General features: G+C 37.5%; 1 long non-coding RNA gene across 2 annotated transcripts in view; it reads left to right on the forward strand.

Moving 5' to 3' along the window:
- LOC134809371 (uncharacterized) overlaps positions 1-27,714 on the forward strand; it is a 190,851-nt gene extending 163,137 nt beyond the window's left edge. For both annotated transcript variants that reach the window (XR_010154911.1, XR_010154912.1), the window contains one exon: positions 23,955-27,714. This is a non-coding gene — a long non-coding RNA (uncharacterized LOC134809371). The remainder of the gene's footprint in view (positions 1-23,954) is intronic.
- The last annotated feature ends 146 nt before the right edge of the window (positions 27,715-27,860 follow it).

The raw sequence follows: 27,860 nt of genomic DNA on the forward strand, positions 1-27,860 counted from the left end.
TATAATTACTGGACCTACAGGAGATGTATAGTATGGTAATTCTTAGTATTAATATTGATTATCTTATCAACGACATCTAATAAGGAGCAGAAATATATTTACTATTAATATGCTAATGAGCATGGCATTCATACATGCTTCTAGATATTCTAAGTTTATTCATGTGATAAAATGAGCTTAGAGTTTCTTAAAGTGAGAAGTGTAAAAGCCTGGTCCCTCAGAATGTTAACCAGCTTCAGTCTCAAATAATTCTTGTGATAAAATGTGTTTGAAAAATACTAGTTTGAGTAACTTTTAGTAGGTTCCTTTGTGATGGCCTATTCAGAGCCTATAGCGTGGTTTTATTAGGAATATACAAAGGGTTATAATATAGTCTACAGCATTTCAACAACTTATTTGGGTATTTTGAACATCTTATTATATTATGGAGTTGATATTCCTTGGAACACATTTTGAAAAACATCCATTTAAACCATTAGCTTATACCATATCAAGTTAGTCTCCAGAACAACTGACTTTTCTGAAATGCACTTTAATGTTTTATGTTCAGTATCTCTCATAGGTAATTATAAGAAAGATCTCTATAATATATACCATTCACCTTTGCTATGATATGTAATTTTCATCAATGTACACCTTATCATAAAATGATTTGTAGGTTAATTTCTATCGAGAATTTTTAGGACTTTAGTTCCAGAGATACTTATAAGTTCTCTAAATAAGTGCTATGCTTTTCCATGCTGATTATGAGAGTTATGTCGCTACATGATGTTTGGCCTTCCTTGCTCAAATATCAAAAGTCAAATTTTATGCACACTTATTGCAGATTGTAAAAGCTCTCACTGTTGGATATTTTAATTTTTCTTCTTTTCTTGGACCAAATATTCAGAGTCTATACTGTATTTTTATTGTATATAGGGTTTACTTGAAGCCCCTACAAACCATTTCAGAGACGTGGCATAGAAGTAAGCTTTATAAATGGAATTCACTGCCTCCTATTTTTTCATGCCTCTTCTGGGCTATCTGTAATTACCCTTGGCTCCAGTGACTCTATGCTTTTCATTCTGAGTCTCAGCTGGGGCCATGTTTTTTCTCCTCAGGAAATCTTGCCATTTGAGTATGAAAATGCCTCTTTTCCAGTCAAAGCTATCAGAACAAAAACCATTTCTTTATTTAACTCTCATTCATCTTTGCATGAAGGACGTTTCCAGTGGCAGAAACTCCTCTGCATCAAAATCATTAGAAAGAAAATTGTTATTCCAAGCTTCTGCCTTTAATACTTTACCAAACATCTATTGAAGTTATATGACCTTTTCTCAGATTAACTGTAGTTCCTATCTATGATCTGCTGAGATTTCCTATTGAATGTCTGCTTCTGTCATGTTTTTAAGGATTGGACCAGTCATGTCCTATTTGTCCCCAGATCAATTACTGTCTTCCCTGCTCTCCCCTTCACTACCGGAGATAGACCACTGAAGACTATATGTCTCAGGTTTCCTTGTCAAAAAGATTCCTGTTGGGTTCGACCAAGAAGAGGTACTGGCAGTTGATTAAAACAAGGGAGGAAGCAAGAAGCCAGAGTATTTCCGTTACCTCTCTCTGATTAAGCAGTGTCTCCACAAAGTTGTTGCTTCTGCAGTATGTTTCCTCTGTGATTCTAGCCTTCAGTGGAAATTATCTTCATTCATGGTCTTAGCTCATACCTTTCATTCCCCACTGTGTTGCCTTAATTTTGTCATGTCTTCTTACCCCCTTTGTTCCTTCAGTCCTAGAAGAAGTAAGACCTTCCTGATGTTGAAAACCTCTGGATTACTTTGCTTTTGATTACTTTGCTTTTGTGTGTGTGTATTTTCTATGTATTATTTTCTTTTTTTTTTTTGAGACGGAGTCTTGCTCTGTCGCCCACGCTGGGGTGCAGTGGCACGATCTCGGCTCACTGAAAGCTCCGCCTCCCGGGTTCACGCCATTCTCCTGTCTCAGCCTCTCGAGTAGCTGGGACTACAGGCACATGCCACCACACCCGGCTAATTTTTTTGAATTTTTAGTAGAGAGGGGTTTCACTGTGTTAGCCAGGATGGTCTTGATCTCCTGACCTCGTGATCCACCCGCCTTGGCCTCCCAAAGTGCTGGGATTACAGGCCTGAGCCACTGCACCTGGCCATGCGTGTGCATTTTCATTTCTTCCAACATATTTACGTATTTGCTATAGAACTATCTGATGAGGGTTTCCTTTTCCTGCCAAGAATGTGACTTATATGAGTATTTAAATATTATCTTATTTTTTCCCAGTTTATGATTTCCTTAAGGAAGTATATTTATATTTTAATGAAAAATATATTTCTCAAATGTTCTCACAAAGTTGTAACATATCTAGATTTCTATTTTTCAACTACTCATAAATAAACATTAATGCATTGTGACTTTGTTATTTAGTTGCACTAATATTTGTACACACAAATATATATTTAGTGACAAATTATGACAACTCCTTTTGTACATATATAAGTTGGTTTGATTTTGAATTCAAACCACAATAATGGAAACCACATGTTTTTAAGAAAAATTCTATATAAACATGCTGGGTATATCCACTGCATTGAACTAACTTCCAAAATTAATAGATGTAGGAAAATGCCAACATCACATGCAGTGATAGCTAAGCATGGCTGGTAATTATTTGGTATTATAGTTGAGAACCACTGATTAAATATGCAATTTATAATGTACACTGCTGATATAAGTAGTTTTGTTCTGTTGCTGCTGAGAATTAGCCATATTTCCATGTTACATGTGTATTTTCCATTTCATTTGGATAAACTCTTAAATATGTAATGGTCTCAACAGTTATAATTTTCATTTATCTTACACAAAAATAGGCATCATTGTATGGTTTTGATAGCTGGTTTGTCATGCAAGGTTTTAATTCTCTTTCCTTCAGAACTAGCATGTTCATGATAAAATAAGACAGATCAAAGAGAGTATATGTTTAAAATTTAGTTTCACTGAAGGAATAAAAATGTGCTCTCTGAGTAGTTAGAAAGTATCATTGATTTTTCTCAGTATGATGATTGGTACAAAATCTATTCTGGAGTTTCTTTTTCATCAAGAAGGACTTAAGGTGGACTTAGATAAAATTATAGTATTAAGAGCGGCTTGAATATAGAGGAAAGCATTAGAACATAGGTTTTATAAATATTATTAAATGTATTTAGGCCATGTAAATAATGGAACCCATATTAGCAGATAATTTTTTAAATTTTGAACTGCAATTAATGGTTTTACTTTTATTTCTTTCCAAAATATCAAAGTCAGTAAATAAGGTTATAAGTAGCAATGGTAATATTGGAAAAGTAGGGACAAGCTTGAAAAGTGAAGTAGAGCACCTTTAAACATTACTTGAGGAAAATTAATTAGGTTTTCTTCATTTAACTTATTTTTTATTAAGGAAATGTGTCACCCTCTGCCACTATCCCTATCACATTAGAGTCTACCTTGGAAAATAAATTCTCAAAATAGCATTTTTTCGAGTTTAAATGAACAAAACATATAGCAACAATGACAAAATTTCACCTTTTTAAAATTCTGTTTCTGGATAATGTATTTTTCTATCAATTAAAATGAAGGTTGCCTTTGTCTCTATATATAAAATCACTTTGGGATGTGTATTGTTTCAATTATTGTGAAATACTGAAATGTATTCAACTAGACCATGTCTAGCAGACCCTAAATTCCATGTTCACGACTTGTGACTAAAATACTTGCAAGAATATAGAGAACAAACAAGAACAGAGGTAGGTGGTTAATTTGGTGTAAGAATCCACGAAAAATTTTCACTAGCATCAAGAACTGTGAAGCAATTACACTGGTTGTAAAAGAAGATGGTAGGGAGCTACATAGGCGACTCTCTCCCTGGTCTTTCCTTGGCTCCAGTGAAAATAAGCCCATGTAGATATTTCTCTGACAAATGCTACTTGTAGTTTGTAGTTCAGGAAGCCAGATTGTGAAAGTGGATTGGTGATAGCCAACAACATTCTGGGAAGTGTAGTTTTTCATACACAAACTGCCAATGTCAGGGTATTTGGAAGGATTCTGGTAGCAGAATTATTCTCCATGAGTTTGGAAAGTCAAGAAGTGGAAAAAAATAAAACACCAAATATTTAGTTTCCATTCTTAATAAGTGGATGCTGCATATTTTTAGTTAAAATAACTTCTGTGTATATTAATTTTCCTGAAATTTACATTTGATATGCAGATACTTTCAGCTCCTTAAATGACAATAAAAGTAAAAAAAAAAAAAGAAGAAGAAGAAATGAAACAACAAGCATCCTATGGAAACAAAACCTTTTCTGAAACCTGTGAGAAAAAATATATCTGTATGCTATTATTTTTCTCACAATAATGTTTCTTGCAGATGGTTCTTGGAGATTCGTAGAGGTGTACCACCTTGTTGGTCTTTGACGAGATCCAGGCGATTTTTCTCCATTACCAGGCAGAGACTCGTGTTCTCTTCCCTTACTTTCTCCCAAACAAATAGAGTCTTTCTCTCTCTGTTCTGAGCCACCTAAAGCTGGGAATGGAGTAACACAAGCACCTCTGTGGCCACCATGACTATGACTGTGCTGGGTCAGACCCAAAGCCAGCACAGCACTGTGTCTCACCCAAGGCCTGCTGTTGACCACTCTCTGGCTACTGCCTATGTTTGCTCAAGTCCTTGGAGCTGTACAATCAGTGTGTGGCAAAGTCAGCCAGGCCTCTGTCTTTTCCTCCAGGGCAGCAAGTTCTCCCAGTTTCCAGGGAGTTCAAGAGGTGCTCTCTGGGAGACAGGGACTAGAGTAAATAACCTTAGAAATGTACCTGGTATTCTATTATACTGCAGCTAAGCTGGCACTGAGACCACAAAATGGAGTTGTTTCCACCCTTCCATCCCCTTTTCAAAGGCAGAGGAGCCTCACCTTGTGGCCACTGCCACCACAAGCCCATGAGGAATTCTGCCAGACTACTGCTGATGTTTCCTGAAGACCCAAGGTCTCTTATGTCAGTTTGTCATGAATGCATCCTGACCAGAGACTCAGCCTTCAAGGCAGTGTGCTCCCCTCTGGCTCAGGGCAAATCCAGAAATGCTGTCCAAGAGCCAAGTTCTGGAACTGGTGACCCCAAGAGCCCATGTGGTGCTCTAGCTCCCTGTGGCTGATCTGGTCACAGATCAAGTCCAAGACCAAGCGCCCTTTACTTTTCCCTCTACTTTTCTCAAGCAGAGAGTCTGACTTCATAGCCACCACAGTTGAGAATGTGTCGAGTCTCTCCTGAAGCCAGCAAATCTCAAATTATCACCCAAGGCCCTCAACGTAGTTCCCGGGTATCACTGCTGGTTATTCAAGGCACTCAGACTCTTCAGTTAGCAGGTAATGAATCCTACCAGGACTAGGTCATTCTTTCCCAGGCAGCAGGCTCCTTTCTGGCCTGAAGCATGTCTAGAAATGTCATCCAGGAGCTGCGGCCTAGAAAGAAGGCCTTATGCTTCCAACCACTACTCTATCTTACTGCAGCTGAGCTCGTATCCAAGGTGCAAGAGAAAGTCCTGTTTATTCATTCCTCTTCTCTCCTCAAGCAGAAGAAGGAAGGGATCTTTTTTGGAGCCATGAGCTGTTCATCCTGGGGTTATTGGAGGGGTGATGCCAGCACTCCCTTAGCTGCCAAAGCTGTCGTCTGTTGTCCCAGTGGGTCACATGACCCCCCTAGTCTATTCTGGGCCCAGATCAGCACTAAAACTTACCTGAAAGTAGCAGTCCTGGTGGCCTAGGCTGCTTTTCACATTTATTTAGAGCCACAGAGCAGTTTAGCCCACGGTGGTAAAGTTTGTGGAAACTTTTTGAGATCAGTAATTCCCCTAAGGCCAGAGCTGGTTTAAATGCTCCCTCCATTGGCAGGCATCTGCTGAGTTTGGTCTCATTTTCCTTTCTGCTATAACAGGACATCACTGAGTTAAATGTCTCAAAATTGCTGTACTCTCTCTCTCCCAGTACACAAAAATGCTCTCCATACCATGCTGTGTCTACCAAGTGGTGGGAGAGGGGTTACGTTGACGATTCAAGACTCTTTTTAAAATAGTTAGGATTCAAATAATAGAAAGGTCTCTGAACTGAAAAAATATTAAGCTTTCCAGTTGAAAGTATTCCATAGGTCCTTATTGGAGAGAAAACCTTATAAACTTTCAGATAACAAGTAGGTTACTTGCAAGTTCAGAGGCCTTTCTATTATTTTAATCCCTGAAGTATTCAATAGATATACACTAACACATACATGATAATAATAAAGATATATACTGATTTGAGAGTAAATAAAATTATATAATTATTTACATTGTCCTGGGAACAAAAAAGAGAAATTCTCAGACATGTTATGATTCAGAAAGAAAACCATCACTGTGTATCAAAAAACAAAGAATTAGGAATTTCAATATCAGAAATAATGCCATTGAAGGCCAAATGCATCAAATATGACAAAAACAGTATTTTGGTATCATAAAAAAAGATGCTGTGCAAATTATACATAGCAGTCATAAAATTTTATGCGACAAAAGACATAATTGTGAAAAACACAAGAAAGAATTCTCCGAGAAATAAAAAGAAAAGTTAAAGTCTCTGTAATGGTTGTAACCTTCATTACACTCCTTTTAAAATTTGATCTGTCAAGTGTACAAAATGTAAGCAAAGATATAAAAGATATGAATGCAATAAGCAAGTCAGCTGAAGATTTATTATTTCAATACAAATAAAGAACAGTATATTTACACTAATGGTATTGTATATAATAGTATATAGTATATACTCTGAGGTAAGGGAATAATTCAGTTAACTGACAAGTTCCATGACCTTGTAAGCTTACATTCAAGTTGAAGAAACAGAAAATAAATTTTAAAATATTTTCAAAAATTTAAAGTTTTCTGTAAGACCTACAAATAAACAGGTGATAAAATTGTATCACCTGTTAAAGGTGATAAATAGAGTAACAAGGCCCCTTAGGTACAAATTAGAATGGAATGCACGGTGTGTGGAGAAAGCAAGGAGTCAGGGTGAAGATCACCTTTAGTTCTCAGCCCCTTTAGTTCTCAGCACCTTCAGGGGTCTCCTTGAGCTGCAGAGCTGTTTTCCCCCAATGCACACCCTTCTCAAGGTAGCCCACTTCCTATGACAGATCAAGGTAGGGTTATGAAGGCCCAGACATTTTGGCTCAGTGCTAGACAACTCTGATAGGTGATGTACTTTCCAGAGCACCCCATAAGATTAGCTGAGCTGTCAGGCCTGGATAAGACTTGCATTTCTCCTTCTGCTCAATTCTGAGTTTTTCTGCTCCTTTCTACAGGTAATAATAACAAGGGCATTCTTTAATAAACATACTGCACACTACACTTTGCCTCAGAACCCAACCTGTAAAATACACAGGAGATAATATACGTATATAGGCCTCATTAAGCTATGGTAGCAACTTAGAGTTTTTTCAAACTGCAGTGGAATTAAAAGAAAAATTTTCAGCATACTTTTCACATGTCCACGAAATACTTACCAATATTGAGCATATACATGGCCATAAAAATGTACCTTAATAAGTTCCAAAAATTAGATATCACACAGGTCACATGCTCTTGATTTAATTATATGATCTATGGGTGCCTGAGTGTATCGTGAACTGCCAGTAGAATACAACTGAGGACCTCATGGTGTTCAATTATCTTCACTGCCTCCACCATATTTAAAAATTTTTATAATGTTTCACATTCATAAAATTATTCTTGACCTACAAATGTTCTTTTCTTGGGATTAATGAATGCTCATTTCATGAAATTTCTTGATTCTTATTTAGGTATTTGCTATGGTTTGAATGTCCCCTCTAAAACTCATGTTGAAATTTAATTGCCATTGTGATAATATTGAGAGGTGGAGCCTTTAAGAGGTGATTAGCTCATGATGGATGGATTAATGCCATTATAACAGAAGTGGGTTAGTTCTTGCAGGAATCCCGGCTCTGTGTCTTGTGTTCTTACTTGCCCTTCTGTCTTCCACCATCCACTGAGGGATAATGTGGCAAGAAGATCCATACCAGATGCAACCCCTCAGTCTTGAAACTTCCCAGGCTTCAGAACCATAAGCCAAATAAACCTCTTTTCTTCATAAACTGCACAGTCTGTTGTAGTTATTCTGTTATAGCAGCAGAAAACAGACTAAGACCACATTTATTCAAGAAGAGTTAGGTTGTACCTTTTCATGTTTTAGACAATATCCTAGGGACTGTGGATTGAGTGATAAAAATAACAGCCTTGCACTGACTGTCTAGGGGAAGTAAATGAAATTTCAAAAAACACATTCTTATCTAGAATTTTTCTATGTTCTCACCTCCCTCCATCCCTCCCTCTCTTTATCTCTTGCTACAAATCTGTATCAATAATCCCATTCAATTTGACAAATATTTATTGACTGCTTCTTAAGTACTAGGAGGCAATGACCCGTATATTGTGAATACAACACAATAGGTCTTGTGCCTTTAGACAGAGATATTTACTCTAAAAATTTCATAAGGTTTCCCCTATCTAACCAGTAGAATCTTTCCATAGGTCTAGTGAATTTTCTCTTTTCTGTTTTAAGTAAAAGCTCAGCTGTGTTGATTTAGCTCTTGCTACAGCTGCTTCTCTGGGAGAAAATTCTTCTGTCCCTTGTTTGTTGAGGCTACCTGCTCCCAGAGGATCACCCAAAACAGACATTCCTTTATGCTTGCTTGCTGAGAAGTGTGTGAGTGTGTGTGTGTGTAATTCCATTTTTCTTCTAATGAGCTTTTAGCTTTCTGAAAATGAGATACTACTGCGTTTCTGTTAGAGTCTCCTCCACTATTTCTCGGGATACAGAATTGGAAATAAAATATAAGCATAAATACTAGGATATAAATAAAAGGCAAATAAAACTTTATACATAACACCTGGGTGAATCAAAATGGACATTCTAGCCATGTTCAAATATCTACTCAATTGTTACCTTCTTCATGAAATGTTTTGTGATCCATAAATAGGTTAGAATGTCTTTCTTCTTGGAATGTTTATAGTTCTTTAAGATTTTAACAAGATATTCTCATAAAACTTGAAACTTTCATGTTGTTGATAGTTGAAATTAAGTGCCATCCTTCACATGACATATAGATTGATAAAGACAGACATTTTAGCCTAAATGATATAAGTAAAGATGATCAATATTGCACCCACACATTTACATAGGCATAGATTGTGCAGTGGTTCTTGCCTGTAATCCCAGCAATTTGGGAGGCTGAGGCAGGAGGATCACTTGAGCCCAGGAGTTCCAGACCAGCCTGGACAAAATAGCAAGATGTAATCTCTACAAAAAAGAGTTTTAAAGAATTAGCCAGGCATGGTACTGCATGCCTGTAGTCCTAGTTACTCAGAAGGCTGAGGTGGGAGAACCACTTGAGCCCAGGAGTTCCAGGTAGCAGTGAGTTATAATCACACCACTGCACTCCAGCCTGGGCGACAGAAGGAGAAAATTTTTTTTTTTTTAAGGTAAGGACAAGGAGAATGGTTCCCAAATTTTTCTATAGAATTATATCATCTGGATTTCTTTAAAAATCTTGATGCCTGGCTCCTACTTCAAAAATTCTGATTTACTCTATCTGAGGTGTGAGCTGGGCACACTCAACTAAAACCACTAAATTAGGATCATAGCTCTTCTTCCACAAATGAGAGGTAAAGATATTTAAATTTGTCTTATAAGTTAGGGTAATACCCTTTAAACTCCGATTGTAGAAAGGAATAGCCGTCATTCTTAAGAAAAATGTACTCCAAGATTTGGGGCTGAGTATCTGAGCTATTTTTGGTGTGAAGGCCAACTGGGAAAATCTTGCTGAATGCCTTTCCTGACCAGATACCATTTTGCCTCATGTCAACTCCAGAAAAAAGGCCTGAAGCTGTGTAATTCAAAATAATTTTTAAGACTAAAGAACTGTATCAGTTGGGGCTGGGTGAGTTTTGCTGTTGGGCCCTACTGATTGTGCATAACTAAGAATGTTCTATTGTAACTTGTCAAATCACTTAAGTTATAGAAAACTAGCAAAGATATCCTCTAGTAACAAATAGTGCACATGAGTGGAATAGGGGTATGTGTGGTGTGGGTGGCTTGTTCAGGACCTCATCTTTCTGTTGTGGCCAGGATTTCAATGTTATGATCAGAAACTATAATTGCCAAGACAGGCATCCATGCAGCTGCATGGACAGGTGGAACCTACGAGTCGGAATCCTCAAGGAGTCAGTTGATGCACAGTCTAGCCTCATACACAAGTATGCTTTAGGCAAGTCAAAAAAGGTGCCTGAAAGCTGTGGGTGATTGCCCACTGGGTATTGGTACTCGAACTTGGGGATTCTTTGAAATATGTGAAAAGAGGCACCACATGTGAAAGTTGATCATAAGAATTGGGTCATTCTTGTCATAACCAACTAAAACAGAGTTGAAGGGAAAAGGCATTCAGGGTACAAAACATTGCTCCAAGTAACTCTTTGCAAGCCTAACTGGTAAAACTGCTTGTTGTGACCTAAAACCAGTTGTTTTCTATAGCTTCTGAGATAACTTGCTGCAACTCTGGGACTAATTTCGCCTACCACTGTAACTCACCAATTGGAGTTTACCAACTCCCCAAACCCTTACTAGTGTCAAAGAACTTTCTCAAAGAGCAATACGTAACATTTCTCCTTTTAATAAAACCTTTAACCTTCTCTTTGTTATTGAGACATACCAAAGACCACCTGGTCTGCATGTATGCCCTACCATGCAATTCTTTCTTCCCAAGTAAAACATTAAGTTTAGAGATTAGTCTCTTCGTTTTTATTTTGACTCTGACCCTTACTAAAGGCTAGATTTGCTGCTAAACAGGCCTGTCAGCACTTGTCCAATGTATTTTGGATATTTGATAATGTGACCTTATTTGGAAGTCGGATTTGTTGAGAAATCTACCTGTATTTTGTACTTGGCATCTGTGCTTTGGGGCTTTGTCTTATTCCTCTACCGGCCTCACTAGTTATTAATATCAACCAAAATTTAAGAGAATTTAAGAGGGCTGACTGTGACCTTGAAAGCTTAGATTCTAATCTTGGCTCAGTCTTTTCACAAAGGTGTGATTTTAGATTTCTTAACCTGAGTATGAAATAAGAAGCATAATATACCTGACAAATAGTTCTCTTCTTACATTAATTGAAATATTATAGATAATGCATTTGGTATTTCTCCTGATATATAGTAAATGATCAGTTATTAGTAATCATTGATTGTATTTTATATTGCCTGCAATCGACAGTACAATGTTTTGTATATGATAGGTATTTAATAAGTATTTCTTTTTGATAAGAACTGTATTCTGATGACATCAACCTGAAAGAGGTGTATGTTTGACTGACTGGATTGAGGAAAGGGGTGTATTTTAGAAAGACAATCTTTTTAAACCCGAACTCTTTTTATTCTAAGCAACAAAATGTTTCCAGAAATATTTGAGACAGTACGAAAGAAGATTGTATATTTGATGGAAAATGATGAGATTTGTAGCTAAAAAACATGGAGCACCTTCAAAGTGTTCAGAAAATTTATTGCCCTATACATTTGGAACTAAGCTGATCAGCAAGCTTAAACAGTATATTTATATGTACTTCCAGTGTAAGCATACTGATATCTCTTGCACCTTGAGTAGATTTTCTTCCTCTTAGTCTTTGATAGTTAGGAGGGAAAAGAAAATAACTTCAAGTGCCATTTTATAGTTTTATTGCTTAGGTATTTCATTCGACTTCTTCAGGCTCAGCTTCCAAAGATTCATTCATCTAAATCAGCCTTAGGCTTCACTTATCTCTAATCCCCCCAAATCATGTTCAGACTGGTGCCATAAAGCAGAGATCTCACTTTAAATTTATTTAACCTTCCATTTCAGAAGTTACAATGTGATTTTTCTTATTCTGCTCAAGCAATCACAAATTTTAAGTTTCTTTGAGTTTGTTCTTTAGTGGAAGCCTTTAGGATGCACTTAGAAAACCCCATTACAAGTAAGAGTGGCAAGCAAATAGGACACATTTCCTCAGCATTCATGTGTTGCTATCCTAGGGCTTACCCACCTTGCTAAAGTGTTCATGACATACTATTTTTTTAAAAATTGCTCCTGACTTGAAATGTAGTGCTCATTCTTATTTAGCTTATATTTTCTCTTTTAAATGTGCCTATACATAACTCTCATGAATTCTTATCAACTAACTTGCACATCAGTTCTGATCTTCCTATTTCTTAGATATCTCTCAATCAGAATTTATCTGATTAATAAGTGAGTTGAAGAAATTGCTTTTGATAATTTTATTATTGAATGCTTATTTTTATGAAAAATGTTTGCTCAGTATAAAGCACTGCAACACATAGAGTAAAAATTTCCTTCTTTACAGTAAAATATGGACTTCTGTTTTTCTTTGTGTTTAATAGAAAAAAATACTAGCTATTCAAGTGCCAAAAATGGTCAATGTGACTCAGAGTTTCCTAATCTAACTGTAAATTCTCCAACACAAGGAAACTAACATTTGCCCTCCCAAACACTATGTACAAACAAAGTATGTCTTTGTGAAATAAATTATATTAGTACAGATAGGATGTAAGCTTGGTCCATAATGAAAATATAGATTTTTGAGCTGTTTTTGTCATCTCTCCTATTTAAAAAAACTTTTGAGAGGAAGCATTTGAAATGTGGTGTTCTGCCTTTGTCAACACTGTATTACAATGTTCTCCTGTCCTACATTTATTCAGATTTATTAGCTAGAAATTTGAATATGTTCACCTGTATATCCTTGTTATTAACAATTATTAGAAGAATAATTGTTCTTCTAATTAACAATTAGAAGAATGTTTTCAATATATATTGAAATCTTTCTATTGAAACAATTTTAAAAAGGTTATTTGCAGCCAAAATGGAAAGCTATTTAATTGCACAAATTGGTAGACAGGAATCAAAAAATTATGATAACTTCAAGAAATAGAACAGAAATTCTAGGACTCTACCAATCATTATGAATAAACCTACCAAGAAAATGCAGCTTCAAGTTCAACTGTCCATGATGATACAGACTAAAGAAGAAGCATGCATGCTTTTCCATGGCAACTTTCCCATATGTTCTCATTATTTTTGTTTTCTTAGGACATTTCTCTTCTGGAAGTGGCTATGGAAAAAGCGACATGCTATGGTAGACATGCAGGGTCTCAGAATACTTGAGTCTTGGCTTTGCCACATTTCGGTCATGTCATGCCTGTTACCTATTTGTAAAATTATGCGTGTCCCATCTACCTTAATAAATTGTTATAAGGATCAAATGACATGTACTTTATGCAAATTCTTTGAACATTATAAATTGCTATAAAAATATGAGGAATTATTATTCTGCACAAAGCTTTTCCCAATATTGAATCTTAGTAATTTTCAACTTGTTAAGTCAAATAATTAGGTATCGATTAAATATACTCGAGGCATTATTACTTTTTGCTAAATGCTTCTATCATGATCCCTACCTTTTGAGTAGCTTCTCTCAAACCCCTTCTGGGCTTGGATATGTGACTTGCTTTGGCAAATCTGATATGAGTAGGCATGACGAAAGCAGAGGATTGAAATGTTCTTTTGCATTAGTCTTGCCCTCTTGATGTTCTGCCATCACCGTGATAAAAGCTGGTCCAGCTAGCCCAGATAGCCTGCGGGTCTCAGAAGAATTAGGGGCATGTGAAGCAGACCTCAACCAATCTGAGCCGTGGAGATAAAGCCCAGATTAAACCAGCCTAAATCATCTGAATGGCAAACAATTCACAGATGTGAGAATGTAAAATAAATGTTTCTTACTATAAGCCACAGAGTGGAATGACTTGTTAGGCAAAATTATGGTGAGTATATATTACTCATACAGAAATGCATACTAGAGGCAGGAGAGTGCCATCACAGAAACTTAATTATTGTGTTTGTTTGTTTGTTTGTTTTGGAACCAGGTAGCAGGCAATAAGGAAGCTCACTTAGAAGACTGGGATAAAGGCAATTTGTATTATTTAGAGGCAATGCGTTTTGGTAAAAGAGTTGCTTGACATAATGTGTAAGATATGAAATGAACAGAATGACCATTTACACTGGGTGAGGGAATTTTCTAGGCAGATGGCTAAAAGCATAAACTGATTGCTGCCAGTTACATATAATAAGGCACTAAAAGAGAAAGATGAGAAAGTGGAAAACTGGGTGATATACAAACAAAAAATGATGTTATGACACAGCTTCAGGTTAAAAATCAAACAAATTTAGACTAATGCCCATAAGACATAGCGAACAAACTAAAACTTTATGGGTCCAAGGTATGTATAATTAAGTCTTGAGAGAGAGGCATGTAGATGTGTGGCTTTAGAACATGGCAATCCTGTGTTTAAAGCCAGTACATAGAAAATTCAAAAAATATACACTCTTACAGATTTTAAAAGATTACAGAAAATCTAAATTTCAACTGGCAAGCATTGAATACAAATTATAGGAGGCCATGGTTTTGGACTAAACTCCCACATTAGGCACCTACAGACTAGATTAAAAATCAAAATGGGGTCACCCATGCTTAAGTTCCATATCCCCAATCCCAAAGTAAGTTGTTATCTGACCTTTCAAGAAATCAGATGTTTGCAGATGACATCCTATATAGAGAAAATCCCACTGTCTCAGCCCAAAAGCTTCTTAAGCTGATAAACAACTTCAGCAAAGTCTCAGGATACAAAATCAATGTGAAAAAATCTCTAGCATTCCTATACACCAACAACAGGCAAGCTGAGAGCCCAATCATGAACAAACTCCCATTTACAATTGCCACAAAAAGAATAAAATACCTGGGAATACAACTAACAAGGGAAGTGAAAGATCTTTAAAAGGAGAACTACAAAACACTGCTCAAATAAATCCGAGGTGACAAAAACAAATGGAAAAACATTCCATGCTCATGGATAGGAAGAATCAATATCATTAAAATGGCCATACTGCCCAAAGCAATTTATAGATTCAATGCTATTCCCACTAAACTACCTTTGACATTCTTCAGAGAACTAGAAAAAACTATTTTAAGATTCATATGGAACCAAAAAAGAGCCAAAATAGCCAAGGCAATCCTAAGCAAAAAGAACAAAGCTGCAAGCATCATCCAAACTGACTTCAAACTATACAACAGGGCTATAGTAAACAAAACAGCATGATAGTGGTACAAGAACACATAGATAGTGGAACAGAACAGAGAACCCAGAAATAGGACCACACAACTACAACTATTTGATTGTTGACAAACCTGACAAAAACAAGCAATGGGGAAAGAATTCCCTATTCAATAAATGGTGCTGGGACAACTGGTTAGCCATATGTAGAAAACTGGAACTAGACCCCTACCTTACACCGTATACAAAAAGTCAACTCAAGATGGATTAAAGACTAAAATATAAAACCCAAAACTATAAAAACTCTAGAAGAAAACCTAGGCAATATCATTCAGGACATAGGCACGGGCAAAGATATCATGATGAAGATGCCAAAAGCAATTGCAACAAAAGCAACAACTGACAAATGGGATCTAATTAAACTAAAGAGCTTCTGAACAGCAAGGGAACCTATCAACATTGTAAACAAGCAACACACAGAATGGGAAAAAAATTGTGCAAAGTATGCATCTGACAAAGGTTTAATGTCCAGCATCTATATACAATTTAAACAAATATACAAGAAAAAAACCAAACACTCCCATTAAAAAAGTGGGTAAAGAACATGAACAGACACTTTTCAGAAGAAGGCATACATGTGGCCAACAAGCGTGTGAAGAAAGCTTAACATCAGTGATCATTAGAGAGATGCAAATCAAAACCACAATGAGGTATCATCTCATACCAGTCAGAATGAGATAATAGCCAATTTCCCAAACAGGGCAGTTTAAATCTTCAATTGTCATGATAATAAAATTTCCTCTACTTTAATCCTTACACAAAAAAGGTAGCCTAGTGTAACCTGATGTTACCTAATTTTTTGCATTGTTATGTCTCCCCTTCCCTGCCTTACAAGAAAAGTAGCTTTAGTAGGACTAATAAAACTATGTGTTACTTGTTTCTGCTTTCTTCAACCCTTCTCTGTCTATAAAGTCACTTCTTCTGCTCAACTCATCAGAACACTTATTCTGAAATGTATGGAATGAAGTGTTGCCTGATTCTAGAATTGCTAAAAAAGCCAATTAAGATTTTTAAACTAAATTTGTTGTAATTTTGTCTTGTGACAGAATTGATGACCAATCAAGGGACTTGATAAAGACTTCTGATAGCCCTGAAACCCCTTGAGGAACACACATAAAGGCACCACTAATCCCCTTAGTTGTGGGTGATGGTATTTTTTCTTCCTCATGGGGCCCAGAGAGCCCCAAATGCCTCTCAGGTGTGAGCTCTGCTGTTTTTTGCATTTGAACCCTCTGATCTTTTTGTAATCATCTAACAGGTTCTTCCTGCCCACTGAACAGACAAAACCAATTCACTGAGACAATGCTATTGCAGTAAGAAAAGAATTTAATTAACATTATGCCAGCCACATGGCAGATGAAGTTATTACTTAAATCAGTCTCCCCGAAGGCTCAGAAGTTAGGGTTTTTGATGAATAATTTGGTGAGCAGGGGGCTAGGAAATGGGTGCTGCTGATTGGTTGGAGATGGAATCATAGGGGTGTGGGAAATAGTCTTCATGCGCTAAGTCTGCCTCTGAGTTGGGGCGGGGGTCGGGGTGCACAGGACCAGTTGAGTCATGAATCACAAGTCTAGTTGGGGTCAGTCTGTTGCCAGAATTCAGAAGTCTTAAAAACATCTCCAAAAGATCAATCTTAGGTTCTAAAATAGTGATGTTATCTATGCAATAGTGAGGGAGTTCTCATGAGATCTGATGGTTTAAAAGTGGCAGTTTTCCCTGCACACTCTCTCTCTCTTCTTCCACCATGTAAGATGCACCTTGCTTCCCCTTCACCTTATGCCATGATTTTAAGTTTCCTGAGGTGTCCCCAGGCATGTGGAACTGTGAGTCAATTAAAACCCCTTTCTTTATAAATTACCCAGTCTCAGTAATTTTATGGCAGTGTGAGAATGAACTAATACAACAGTCTATTCACTCTCTGTCTGAATTACATTTTTTCCCCTGAAAAGAAATGTTAAACAGTCTCCTTATGATAGAACCACACAAAAATTCAGGAGGTAATCCCCAAGTGACTTACCCTCCCTAGAAAAAAACTGAGTTCAAAGCCATAGTTAAAAATTTTCTTAAACTTACAGAAAACCTTCAAAAGTTTTCTAAAGAATTGAGGGCCTTAATTGTAACTTTTCAACCTGAAATACCTGACCTCTGCTAACCATACAACATGTTGGTGAGACCTGGGGAGTTCCAAAAAGGATAAAAAAGGCAGAATAGTGTTCTCCTGAGAATAGTATTAAGGACCCAATTGCAAATGATTTTTTGAAAGCCATTCCCGGCCGGGCACGGTGGCTCACACCTGTAATCCCAGCACTTTGTGAGGCCGAGGCGGGCGGATCACAAGGTCGGGAGTTCGAGACCAGCCTGGCCAACATGGCGAAACCCCGTCTCTACTGAAAATACAAAAAAAAAAAAATTAGCCAGGCGTGGTGGTGGGCGCCTGTAATTCCAGCTACTCAGGAGGCTGAGGCAGGAGAATTGCTTGAACCCGGGAAGCAGAAGTTGCAGTGAGCCAAGATCGTGCCATTGTACTCCAACCTGTGCGATAAGAGCAAGACTCCATCTCAAAAAAAAAAAAAAAAAAAAAAGCCATTCCCAAAGTGTTTCAGCTCCATGGCAATTAACAACTAAGAATGACTTTTAGGCCTGCCCTAGGCCACTTGTCCAATAAGCAACCCATAAAACAACAGTTTCTAAAGAATTTTTGCCATTTGTGCAAACAACCAGTAAATTGGAAAAGGGACTACCCCAAAGTTTTCAAAGAAAGCCCCTGAAAACAGGCTACTACCCTCTGATAATCTCCGTGATAAACACCAGGACTGAGTGGCCTCCAAGGGAAGCTCCTGCAAGTTTCTATTGGTTATGCTTTGCCCTGCTTGTTAAAGGGCTCAGCCTTGAAGTTGGTAATTTAATGTAAAAATAAGCAACATTAAAGTGACCACTGTTAAACTGAATGGTCTCCAAAATACAACTTTCTGACATTTATCTAGCTATTTTGAAACTCTTTGTAGAAGATATTTACACCTATAAAGGCAATCTCCATTTATAAGGGCATTTCACTCTCTGCACCTAAAACACTAGAAACTTTTACAATGGAAAATACATTGGTTTAAAATTTATACAACAAACCTTACCTTTCTTTAAGGTACATTTCCTAGTCGGCTTGTTTTAACTGGGCCTTTATCTACACCTTTCTTTTTTCTGCAACTAATAGTGTTTAGATCTATGTTCTGTAAATTTGACTACATGGTTTCATCCGGGATGTTTGTCTAAAGGAGGGAAACTGTTTGAAAAATGACAAAGAATCTTATTGGAGCTATAAGATGTGCATCTGAAACTGTCTTTGAAAGAATTATAACTGAGGAAATTATGACAGTGAAAGAGATCAGACCTAACCAACTATATCTTGCTTCTAACCTTTAAGCTTTCCTTGTTCATTCCTGGGTGTAGGCAGAACTAACTTTGGAAAGGAATTCAGTTCATAGTTTGAAACAAAATTGATGATAGCCCTTTCCTGAAAAGAGCTCCTTTTGTCTTGGGGACTAGTCTGCCTTCTCAGGACTAACAAATTGGCTACGAGATTAGAAATTACAGTTTAGGGGTAATGCAGCCTCTGGCTCCAAGAGTCTTGTAAAACCTAAGAACAGTGCTTGAGCTATTTTGCAGACCCTGCACTGGATGGATTATCTGACACCACCCAGGTCAGTAATCTGGCTCAACCAGTTCTGCCATCCTACCCAAGAACAGAAGACGGCAAGAAAAACTCACTTCAACCCCCTATGATTCCATCTCCAACCTGACCAATCAGCACTCCCCACTTCCCAAGCCCCTACCTGCCAAATTATCTTTAAAAACTCTGTTACCTAAATGTTCAAGGAGACTGATATGAGGAATAATAAAATTCCTGTCTCCTACACAGCTGGCTCTGTGTGAATTACTCTTTCTCCCTTGCAATTCCCCTGTTTTAATAAATCAGCTCTGTCTCTGCAGCGGGCAAGGTGATTGTGTTGGGCGGTTACACTTCTGCCTGAGTGTCTGTATGTCTACATGTGTTATGTATGTGTGATACTTTTCTGCCAAAATGTGTGAGAGAGCTCTAATTAATTTACTTAAAGAAAAAAGTAAGTGCTTAAATAACATGTTTTACCATAAAAAAAGAACCTAACTCAAATGCTTTGGTTCGTGTGACTTGGGTAAAATTTTGGTAAATAAGACTGGAAAAGAGCTGTGTCTTCTGATCAGAAAACAAAACATATATTTGACTTTAGGAGGTGGTGACTGCCTAACTTTTACATGCTGTAGAAAATGGCTAAGAGGGAAATAGGTTAAGATGATGTAAACCAAAAATAAAATTCTAAGATTCCCCCCAACCTACAGATAGATACCCCCTTTAGTCCAAGGGCATTTCAAAGTAAAATTGAAAATCTAGTTCAGGATCTGACATGCCTCATTATACTTTCTTCTCTTTGGAATTCAGGAACAACTGACCAGCATTAACATTAAAACTGAGATCTTAAGACTGACAAAACAGACTTTTTATAGCAATAAGACACCCAATTCAAGCCTGAATCTAGTATAGCATCACATAACAGAAAGCAAGCCCTGAAAGAAGTATTTTACCCCTAAATATATTTATTTGACATATTTTGAAATGGCCCTGCAAAGCTGTTTCTTGTGAAGAAAACCTACATTCTGTACAGAATCCCCTTTCCTTTCCAGGTCTTTCCTCTGATCCAGGAGAGAATTAATTAAGACTCAGGCAACTTTTTAGGTCTAATTACAGCTCTGAAGACTGCTACCTGGAGGTTTCATTTGCATGATAAAACCTTGGTCTCCAGAAACCCTTATCTTAACCCTTTCTACTGATTCCAGCTCTTTAGATAATATCTCTTTCAACTAATTGCCAATCAGAAAATCTTTGAATCTTCCTATGACCCGGAAGCCCCCCACTCCCTGTTTCTAGTTGTTCTGCCTTTCCAGAATTCTGGGTGAACCAATGTACATCTTACATGTATTGAATGATGTCTTATGTCTCCCTAAAATGTATAAAACCAATCTGTAGCCTAATCACCTTGGGCACATGTTCTCAGAATCTCCTGGGGCTGTGTTTTGGGCCATTTCTCACTCATATTTGGCTCAGGATAAATCTCTTCAAATATTTTACAGAGTTTGAGTCTTTTTTAATCAACAATAATGGCTAGTTTTGTTTCACGTCTCATAAAATTTACCAAAAGAGTTCTAACATAATTGTTAAAAATCAGCATATTAGGTGAGTATCAATGGCATAAACATTTATAAATTCTTCATAATTTAAAAGCAATTTTTTTTTGATAATGTAAACTCCAAATATCTGAGACAGGTCCCAGTCAATTTAGAAAGTTTATTTTGCCAAGGTTAAGGATGCAATCTCAGGAGGTCCTGACAGCATGCGCCCAAGGTCGTAGGGGCACAGCTTGGTTTTATACATTTAGGGAGACATGAGACATCAATATATGTAAGAGGAACATTGGTTCAGTCTGGAAAGGTGGAACAACTGGAAGCAAAGGCAAAGGCGGGACAACTTGAAGTGGGGAGGGTGCTTCCAGATCACAGGTAGATAAGAGAAAAAGGGTTGCATTCTTTTGAGGTTCTAATTAGTCTTTCCAAAGGAGGCAGACAGGTACGCATTTATCTCAGTGAGCAGAGGGATGACTTTGAATAGAATGGAAGGCAGGTTTGCCCTAAGCAGTTCCCAGCTTGACTTCTCCCTTTAGCTCAGTAATTTTGGGTCCCAAGATTCGTTTTTCTTTCACAGTACCATGAAACGTTAAAGTGAAATTGAGTAATAGATACTCATTAAATGTCTGGGTCATTTTCTAAAAAAGTTAAAATACGAAAACATTTTGATTAAACCTAAGTGTAAAGTTTATATACTTTGGCATTTTGTTTTTATATGGTACAGAGCAGCTAAATATTTGAGTCTATAAGTAAAGACTTTTTTAAAAATTGTTCTGTGAGGAAGTGCATGTTTCTAAATATTGTAAAATATGCATTTAAAAAATGTTGGTTTGATAGAGTTCAAAATTGCTTATTTCCTAGGTTGTCACAAAAAATTAAAGTTACTGACAGTTAAGAATTCTAACTATATGTGTAATTAAAACTACTAGAAGTAGGGGGAAAATTCTGTATGCAAAGTATAGAAGGAAAGTAAGATGTGTTTTTGCTGAGAAAAATTGTAAAAAATAGAAGGATATATTTTTGTTTAGAAAGAGCATTTTTTTAATTCAGAGATTATTACAGATTGTTCCAAAATACAGAATTGGGAAGGAAATAGAAACAAGGCAGGAAGGTACTAGTTAGTAGGAGAGATGTGAAAAGAAGTTATAAGTATGAGGAGGCATTATTGGTAAAGAGAGATGAAAAGTGAGAGTAATATTTACTTTTGTATGACAGAAAACTTTGCATGGTTAAAATGATGAGGAAGAAGGGAAAATAGGTGTTTGTCCTAATATGCCAGGCCAGGTCTCCATTAGCAACCAGAGCCGTCAGCCTGTACCAGCACCTTACTGTCACTCTGATGAATGTATAAGTTAAACATTAAAGAACTGGAGAAACTGGTGCCTTAGTACAGAGGCTAGAATGTAAAAACAAGTCCATTAAGATACTGTCTGGGCCTTCTCAGACCTTAGAATTTAATTAAAATAATGGAGACATACTTGCACACCGTGTACCAGGACCCACTTTAGATTAAGTAATTTTTCCAAGTCTCTGAAGTAATTGTCCAGACCCTGGACCCTAGTTAAAGATGAGATGGAGTGAAACACTTTGGCTTTTGGCTTGTAGGTGCACTGAATGTATATAAGCACTAGGAAAAACTTGTAACTTTGAGTTGGTCTGGTGAGTTACTCCAACCTCCTCCCTGTAACCAGCTACAGAAATGAACTCCCTTCTTTCCCAGTCTGTCTGCATCTTGTTATTGAACCATGAGAGCAAGCAGCCGGACCTTGTTCTGTCCAGGAACAAATCTAGCAAGCCAGACAGGAGGGAGCTGCCCTCAGTGGCCAGCCTCTTGCAACGAGATGGTCACTGGGAAACTCCCAGCACCTGCCAGGTACAGTTTGTCCTGAGCTTACCTGATGCAAAGACTGCCCATCCTTCTATTGCTGGGTAAGGGCAGAGGTTAGGAGCAAACATGCTTGAAGGATCATTCAAACTGGATTGTAAGTGGATTGTAAGCCAGAAGACTATTATTTCCTCTATTTGGGCTCACGTAGCCATTTGTTTTGGTACCATTGAGAAAGCAATATGACTTGTTTGTGTAACTGCTTTGCATTTGTTTGAGGATTCATTTGCATTTGTTTGTGAAAATTTGTTCTGTTTGTCTGATATTTGTTAAGTTTAGAGTACTCACTATGGGCAACACTGCATCTATTCCTACAAATAGTCCTCTGGGGAGAATTTTGTCAGATTGGAAGCACTTTGGTTATCCACCCATGACTAAAAAAATAATCTATTGTAGCAGAGCTTGGTCAATGTATGTTTTGGGGTCTGTGAAATGGTGGCCAGTTTTGGATCTCTAAATTTTCATACCCTCTATCAATTAGAATTGTTCTGCCAGAGGTCAGGCAAATGAGGCAAAATACATTATGTCCAGGCATTTATGTTACTGCTTAATAAGGATGGTAAAGAAAATGGAAGTAAGCTAATGGTGCAGTACACTGCTAAAGTCTGTCCCGACTCCCAAGGGGAGAGAGAGAAAACCTCTGAAATCCAACAGTTAATGAACACTCTAAACCCCATAGTGGCTGCCCTCCCATCTCAGGAAAGAGAAGGAATGTCACTGCCAGAGTACAGGGAAGTAGCAGAGCTACTGTCTTCTTCTCGGACTAACCAAGGTACTAATTTTGGCTGGGGAGTCACCGAGTCCAAAGCAGGGCTATTCCCACTACGATAATACCCAGTAGGAGTCAATCAGCAAGGAGTTCCAGCCAGATGTTATTGGGCCTATAATACCACTATATTTGCTACACAATGTCCCACCTGAGAAGATGTGCAGGCTCTCCTAAACATTAAGGTATCTGGTTTTAAATAAAGCAAAGGAAGAGGCGCAACATCTTCATAGTGAAAATCCAAATGACACTCCAGATCCTGACAGGGCGATTCACCACATGGACCCAAATTGGGATATTGTAGAGGACATACATCGCAGTGTAACTAACATGTATACTAAGTGCCCTTATTTTCCTGGAGATCATAAAGGGTTTATACTATTGGATTTAAAAGATGCTTTCTTTTGCATTCTCATAGACACAGAAAGTCAATTGTTGTTTAACTTTGAATGGACAGATCTTGAAGCCGCAATGCAGTTTCAATATTGCTGTACTGTACTCCCACCAGGATTTAAAAACTCTCCGACTACATTTGGAAAAGCCTTCGTTTGAAATTTAAGGAGTTTAAGATTGGAAAATGGAATACTGTTACAATATTTGGATAATTTACTAATAGCTACCCCCTGTGAATGGGAATATCACAATAATACTATTAAAACTTTGGACCATCTAGCAACCTGTGGGTATAAGGTTTCAAGTAAAAAGGCTCAAATATGCCAACAAACTGTGCAATACTTAAGTTTTTTCTTACAGAAGGGAACCAGAGCTCTAACAATTGAAAGGTAAAATACAATCACTTCCATTGCAGCACCCACTACCAGAAGGTTGCTGAGAGGATTTCTAGATGTGGCAGGGTTTTGTCTATTGGATATGGATTCCTAACCATGGACTACTGGTAAAGCCACTGTTTGAACTGTTTAAAGGAGCTAACAATAACATCTTTGACTGGGAGCAAAACACCAGCATGCATTCAAACAACTGAAACGTAAGTTAACCCCCACCCTAGCCCTGGGGCTCCCAAATCCTCATAAGCCATTTCAACTGTGTATGTATGAGAGACTGGGTCTAGTGCTCGGGGTCCTTATGCAGAAGTTAGGAGAAATAAGACAGCTGGTGGCCTACTTTTCTAAACAGCTGGACACAGTGGCTACAGGCTGGCCCCCCTGTCTGAGAGCACTTGCCACCAACTGCCTAGTATTAAAGCAGGCTGAAAAGCTAACCTTGAGAAAGCCTATTACAATCTACATGCCTCATCAGGTACTAGTGCTACTTTAGCAAAAGAGAGGCTATTGACTGACAGCTGATGGGTTAGGCAAATACCAGGGCAGACTCTTAGATGACCCCGCTATGAAATTACAAACCACCAGAGCTCTAAACCCAGCCACATTACTACATCCTACCAAGGAATCAGAGGACCCCATGCGTAATTGTTTGGAAATCATTATCAAGTGTTTTCCAGCTGCCCTGATTTAAAGGATACGGACTTGCTGCATGCAGACTGGATATTGTTTGTGGATGGGAACAGCCTGGTAGCCAATGGGAAAAGAAATGCTGCATATGCCATGGCAACCTTTTCAGAGGTAATAGAAGCAAAGATTGTACCAATGGGAACCTCTGCACAGAAGGCAGAACTGATTATCCTTGTGAGAGACTTGCAGTTGTCCCAAGTATACAAGGCACATGGAATAAATTGGAGACTACAGTCAGCATGGAGACCACAATCTTCTGGACAGACTAAAAGTATAAATCAAACACTAAAAACAATTATTGCCAAACTGCGCCAGGAAATTCAACCAAGATAGGCTCAGGTAGTTGGCATTGCACTGCTCCAGGTAAAAGTGACCCTCAGAAGTAGGAGTAAGTTAAGTCCCTATGAAATTATATATTAGGAGAACCTTTGCCGCTAATCTGTCTCCGGTTACTAGGGTTGTCCTTAATAGAAAGTCAACTATTAAACAGGATGTTGCTCATTTGGGACAAATTCTTAACATTTTGCATAAGCTTGCTTCCATCTGGAGCATTGTCTGGTGATCAAGTACTGCTAAAGAATGGAGGGCCCAACTCAACAACTACAGGAGAAATGGGAAGGATCCTACAACGTGTTGCTGACCACCAATTCGGCACTGAAACTGGTGGGCATGAAGCCATGGGTGGGCATCAAGCCACCACATATGGGTAAAGAAGTTCCTACTAGATGAAACATCCATGACAGAGGACACCAAGGCCCCCAAATGGGAGTTGGAACCCATGGAAGGCCTAAGGTTTCTGTTCAAAAGATGATAATCTATTATTTTATAATATTTTTCTTCACTGTTCCTCTTGTTGTTTCTGCTTACACCTCTAACCTTTTCCTATAATGGGCTCAAGAATATGCAGATAGCCTACAGCAAGACTCTTGCTGGATCTATTACCCCTCTCTAGTACCACAAGACTGCTTTGGTGGGTCTCCCCCCATACAAGGAAAATTGGGTTACTTCCTAGAAAATCATAAAAAATGGGCAGGGTCGCAGGTGAGGGGGATAACTAGAAAAAAAGTATTTCTGAATGGCCTGTAAATAAAACTTTAAATAATCCAGGGCACAGGTTCCTTCTTGAGCTATAGTTAAAACTGAATGTTGTATGTATATTCCCAATAACTCAGAAAACATTTATTTAGCTTTAAAGAATATGAACCAACAGATTGAAGCCCTCTATAGCTCTGCACTGTCTCTCACTAAATTAATAGCATCTTGGTTGGGTGAAGGACCTTCTTGGTGGCAGAAAATTCTGGTTGTCCTAGCCACTCTCTTGGGCATAGGCATAGGCATAACACCATGTTGTGGACTATATTGTTGTTGTATGCTGTTCCAAAACATTCCCTGAGCTCATAAAATCATGTTTCAACAGGCACTGGCTTTGAGTCCCCGAAGCCAAGAACACTACCAATGGCAAGTAGATATTTAACACTCCAATGTCTCTTGACGATGACCCTCTTCAGTAGGAAGTAGCCAGAGAGAATAAGTCATCCACCTCCCCTTACTGCTATTATATTATAGCTTATACTCTGTACTAACCCATAATAGATTAATGCTTGAAACTAACATGATGGAAATCATGCACAAATTGACAGTGATGATTGTGGCAGGCTGGGTCTCCATTAGCAACCAGAGCCGCCAGCCTTTACTGACACCTTACTGTAACTCTGATGAATGTATAAGTTAAACATTAAAGAAATGGAGAAACTGGTGCATTAGTACAAAGGCTAGGATATAAAAACAAGCCCATTAAGACCCCACCTGGGCTTTCTCAGACCTTTGAGTTTAATTAAAATAATGGAGGCATTCTTGCACCCTTTGTACCAGGACCCACTTTAAGTAATTTTTCCAAATCTCTGAAGTAATTGTCTAAACAGACCCCAGACTCCAGATAAAGATTACACAGAGTGAAACACTTTGGCTTTCAGCTTGTAGGTGCACTGAATGTATATAAACCATAGGAAAAACTTGTAATTTTGAGTTGGTATGGTGAGTTACTCCAACCTTCTCCCTGTAACTGGTTGCAGAAATGAACTCCCTTCTTTCCCAGTCTGTCTGCATCTCGTTATTGGACTTCAAGAATAAGCAGTCAGACCCCATTCTGTCTGGGAACAATAAAGGTAGAATGCCAAGATGTTTTTTATAAAAGAAGTATAAGACAAAACCGAACGTTTAAGCAAGTTGTAGAAGATTTGTGGAAGATAAATGTCATGAAAGAAATTTTATGTGCGATCAAGATGGGTAAAATGAGAAGGGAATTATTTATGTTTCTTTCTAGAAATTGAATGTTAATATCAAAATACACTAATGCAAGGATAAAGTTTGAGCCCGTGTGTTGGAACAACAGAATTTTTTCAGAGCATTGAACCGCTCTTTAAGAGGAAATTTTGAGAGGTCTATTTTTACTTTTTAGATAACTGGCCTAGGAGGCAGAGATTCTATTTTTTAAGATAATTTATTGTGCTTTGTGGCTTTAAATATTTTAGCAGTTTGGTTTGATTTCCTAGTGACCTATGATCCTATTTTGATCAAATGTTTTAAATCTTTGATATTTGACAAACTTCTCAAAAATCAATGTTAAATCATTTTAATCTCCAAGCAAAGTTGGGACATTCCAGTGATACCTGGAATTTCTCCAAGGATCTGTAAAAGAGAGATATTAAACCTATTGATTTAATGTGATACATTAAATTACATGGGAAGCATTGACAAAATAAAAAATGATGTTTAAGCTTCTACAAGTTATATTAATATAAATATGTTATTAATATGTGTTCTAAAACTGTATAAAGTTCCTAGAAATCTAATATAACTTGGTAGAGATGCTATTAGTCATAATTTTGCTTTAGAAATAACAAAATGTCTTGGCAATTGTGTTATTATTATAATGAACTCTCATCAGGTTTTTAGCCATGTCCATTGTAATTCTTGATGTCTACTGTGAATTCCTTTATTCTCATGCTTTTCTGAAAGCTTCTTGCAAGCAATTATAATCCTGAAGTTTTCTGTCTTTAAGCAGCTTCATGGAAAGAATAAAAAAACCTCTGAAAAGTACAAGTTTCTAATAAGTTTACTTGAATTTTCAAAATTCTAATGAAGAAACTGATGGGTTTGTTAAACTGCTAAACAAGAACAGAGCTAGAATTAATTACATGAGACAATAAACTGATGACAAAAAATGGGCTTTTAAGGCTTCATTT

Source organism: Pan troglodytes, chromosome X (genome assembly GCF_028858775.2).
Source record: "Pan troglodytes isolate AG18354 chromosome X, NHGRI_mPanTro3-v2.0_pri, whole genome shotgun sequence".
Lineage (NCBI taxonomy): Eukaryota > Metazoa > Chordata > Mammalia > Primates > Hominidae > Pan > Pan troglodytes.